Source organism: Sapajus apella, unplaced genomic scaffold (assembly GCF_009761245.1).
Source record: "Sapajus apella isolate SASKATOON/1434 unplaced genomic scaffold, GSC_monkey_1.0 scaffold858, whole genome shotgun sequence".
Classification (NCBI taxonomy): Eukaryota; Metazoa; Chordata; class Mammalia; order Primates; family Cebidae; genus Sapajus; species Sapajus apella.
This window is the reverse complement of record NW_022437784.1, coordinates 21238-25422: the sequence shown is the minus strand read 5'-3', so window position 1 is coordinate 25422 and position 4185 is coordinate 21238. Positions and strand designations below refer to the sequence as shown.

The 4185-nt window shown below is 44.4% G+C and overlaps 1 long non-coding RNA gene across 1 annotated transcript; it reads right to left on the bottom strand.

Annotated features, from left to right (window-relative positions):
- Positions 1-40: 40 nt before the first annotated feature.
- On the bottom strand, positions 41-3683 carry LOC116546402. The gene is made up of 5 exons (XR_004266701.1): positions 3394-3683; positions 2908-2932; positions 2581-2628; positions 1523-1789; positions 41-878 (listed from the first exon to the last, which is right to left on the bottom strand). It is a non-coding gene; the product is annotated as an uncharacterized LOC116546402 (long non-coding RNA).
- Positions 3684-4185: the final 502 nt, after the last annotated feature.

Sequence of the window (4185 nt, the reverse complement as noted above, 5' to 3'; positions counted from 1 at the left end):
AGCACAGCTGCTGCCTCAAAATCTGGCCATGGTATTTCCCTGGGGAATTCAGGTTTTTAAAAAACACTTGCACTATGCTTACTCCTATCACAATCCCAGAATCAGGGTGGCACTTCACATTGACACCAGCTTTTTCTTGACAATAATTCCAGAATACTTACCAGGGTCACACTTCAGACGAACACCGGCACTCTCTGCAATGCAGAAACAAAGCTTTATGAGGGGCACGTCGTGCTGTGGATTGTTTGCACAACGTTCTGTTTCTCTCAATGAATACTGTCAACCTGATCAGAAACGTAGTCAACTGCTACAGTAATCAAAACAGCATGGTACTGGTACTGAAACGGAGATGTGGACCAATGGAACAGAACAGAGCTTGATTGGACAGGACAGAACGGGCGGCCACAGAGGCCTGGGATAGATGTTCTGTCCCCGCAACACAGCAGGGAGCACGCTTCATGGCGTGCTGATGCTTACTGAATGGTACAACTGAGGACTGGGTGATTCTGTTTGACACGGCAAGTCTACTTCGCCGCTACAGGCAGTGCAGCATGTTAGTTTACAGATTAGCCTTTGGTGTTAGAGAGATCCAGCTGTGGGTGTGTCTCGTGAATAATTTGCTTAACTGAGACTCACACTCCTCATCTCTATAATGAATAGAACCAAACTAATAATGCCTCAAAGTGACTGTGATGCTTCAAGGAGGCAACATAGAGAAGTGACCACATAGTATCCAAGACTCCAATGTGTATCAGTCATCCTTTTCATTTTAGTAACTTAAGCAGTTGTTATTAAGGACAGTCATGTGGCATAGTGACATTTTGATCAATGATTACTTACATGGCTGGGGTCAGATGGCCGTACACAAACCTACTGGCCTGCATCATTAGATTAAAGCAAAATTTTTGGTTAAAAATTGTAAGTAAGATGCTATACAAATGAAAGACTAATCACAGTGATGGAATTTTTAGGGAGAGATAAAACTAAGTTCACAAGGATTTGGAGAAATGTCTCCTCACATACGCTGCTATGGGAGCATGAATTAGCATCACCATTTGGAAAAAGATTTGGCACTATTCATGACAATAAAAGATATGTTCCCTTCTAACTATCTACTTCACAGAAATGAGTGCCAGTAGTATTCCAAAACCATTGACAAAAATACTCAAAGCAGCATTACTTCTCACAGCCATCATTATTTAAAAACAGAAAGAGAAAATTCGATGTCAATCAACAGTAGAGTGGATAAACTGTAACAGGTGACTACGGTGGAATGCTTTGCAGCAAGGAAATGGAAGAACTACAGTTACACTTACGAACATGAACGAATTTCAAATCATGATGGGAGCGAAAAAGCCAGACACCGAGAAACACATATTGACTTATTCTATGTATAATAGTCCTGACCTGGAGAGGTCTAAACAAGTCATTAGCAGTCACAGCAGGTCCATTAAGGGAGAAGGTTAAAGGAGGAGGGAAATTTCAGGGAGGAACGGGGATGTCTGCACTTGTGCCATCCCACCCTCTCAGATGTCAGGGTCCCAAAAGAGGGTGCTGGCAATATTTAGGTGGTTCAAAGGTGTCATGAAGAAAAGCAAATGACAGACAGCAGCAAACTCAGGTCTTTAATGAAGTTCCCCAGACTGGATAGAGGGTGCCCACTTAGTTTTGTATCTTATTATGTAAAATGAGGATCCTCCAAAGATAAAAATGTCATCCGTACCATGGACAGAATTATGTGCTATCAGCACATTTTATCATAGGAGTTTCCTGCACAACTTTTAGCAATCTTTGAATAAAAGGTCCAGAACTTAACCTATAAATATCAACTTAGAGAACAACAGAAGCCTAATTTTTGAAGACAGGAAATAGTGTAATGCCATCTTCTGTGGGAAGGAACTCTTGGTTTCCCCAAAAATTAGAGAACTGGAGAGAAAGAAGCCTCATCTCAGAATCTGTGGTAGGGGTGGGAAGTGGAGGCTACAAATGTGATCAAGGTCAGACTTCTCCCGTCTTCCCAGGAGACTGGAGATGTACCAGTGATCCCAGAGCGAACATTCACTCTGCCATCCACCCCTGGGAGACCCCTTCCAACCCACAGAGAGGACAGAAACCTAAATGTGCTATAACAAATCTTAAAGGTTTAGAGGGTGATTATCAATTTCCCCTTGGCACATGCACTTTTTCTCTAAGTTCAAGTCAATGCCTGTGAGAGAGATGCTCCCACAGGTTCCTTCCTTCCTTTACAGATGACACTCAATGCCCAGCCTTACATCCCTTGTGCATGATCCCAAGGAGTGCTGATTAATCCAAACTAAAGGTTTTGATATTTCCCTGGGCAGAAAAGAGAGGGTGTACTGCAAAGATCATCTCTAAGGAACACAGCACCCTCCCAGCCCAGAGAGACTGCTCCTACCTTTATGACAACAAACTTTGAAAAGAACAAACCAAACCTCACACACATTTTCATTTTCTTTCTGATTTCATACTCCCTTCTTCAGCCCCTCAAGCAGCGGGGATAACGTGAAGGCTCTCAGGAACCTTTTCCCATCAGGTCCTACCTGGAAAGTAGTTCCCTACCTTGGGGGTCGTCTTCAGTGAGCCTGAAGACGCTCCCCAGAATCCAGCCTTTAGAAACAAAAACATCAGGACAAGTCATTAGAAAGAGTGACTCACCCATGCCTCTTCCTCCAGCTGAAGCCACGCTGCCTCACACATCATTCCCTGGTCTTTGCTCTGTGTAGACAAACCTTCCTACAGCCTCTCTGGCTGGAGTTCTATATTGGCCACATCACTTTCTCTCAGGAGACCCCAATCCTCCTTCCTAGCGGGATCCCAGAATCAGGGTTCTATACACTCAGGCAGCAAGTTGGTCCCTCATGAAGTGGGTTACTTCACGGTACTTACTTCTCACCCTCTCCTGGGACACTTCCTGCAATTAAACAAAAGAAAATATTATGAGGATGAGATTCTGCAGTGCCCTTCACATAGAGCTGTTATTTTCTTGGCAAGGGTAGAAAACCAGAAGAGGTACAGTGGCTGAGCCATAGGTCAACAGCCCCAAAACCACGAGGATGCTTATGCAAAGATAAGGTCTTTATTCACAGAATTCACCTTTAAAGTGGATTTCATGGGCAAACACACAATGTTGAATGCAAGGAGGAAAACGTGTTGAGGACAGGGCCTCTGCATTACAGCCCATAATGGAGGCTGCCATTTGAAAACCTCCCAGTGTATTGCGTGGTAGTTGGGAAGACACTCCCACTGAACTTCACCCCCACAAAAAGAATTGCATACACTGCACATAGTGTACATTTTCAGATTTTCGTATCAAAATTGAGAAGAAATCACAAAAGCAAAATTTCTTTAGAAGACAAAGAAAAGGAGTCTCACATAGAGGCTTTGCTCCTCCCGGTCTTCTTCCTCCTTCCAGGATCTGAGTCCGACGGTGCTCACCTGGTCAGTTGAAGACACTGGAAGGACACAAAGGAAAGCTCAGCACCCTGGTGGTTGGTGGCTGTGAGTTACTCACGGAGCTTTGCTGGATGTGGGGTATGGAGGTGGGTGATTATCAAGCACGAACTGAGTTGCTGCTGGGCCGTCCCCCTGGGTGGAAGAGGGCTGGCCAGGGAGGGCAGCAGGAAGGAGAGGAGACATGGAGGTCTCCGTCTCGTACTGGAGGCATCATGCAGCAACACAAGAGTCAACCCAAAATGGAAACTCAAATGCACACTAAGCGTCAATGGAACCTTCTGCCTCTCACACGTTTTGAAGCTCTTTTAAACAAACAGCATTTTCAAGGCTATGTCAGTACTCTAGGACCCAATCATGCTGCTGCCAGATTTAGCATCAGTTTCGAAGATGCATAATAAAAACCTGGGTCTACCCCGCCCCTTATCTGAACCCAGACACTTTCTTCTATTGATTCCTGGTTTTAAAACTCTTTCAACCAATTGACAATCAGAAAATCTTGAAATCCTTCTTATGACCTGGAGCCCCGACCTTCTCCCACTTCCTGTGGTCCTGTTGTTCTAAACGGAAGAAACTTACATCTTGCATGTATTAATTGATGTCTTATGTCTCTCTAAAACATGTAAACACCAAACTGTAGCCTGATCACCTTGGACATATGTACTCAGGACCTCCTGCAGCTGTGTCACCAGCATGTCCTTAACCTTGGCAAAT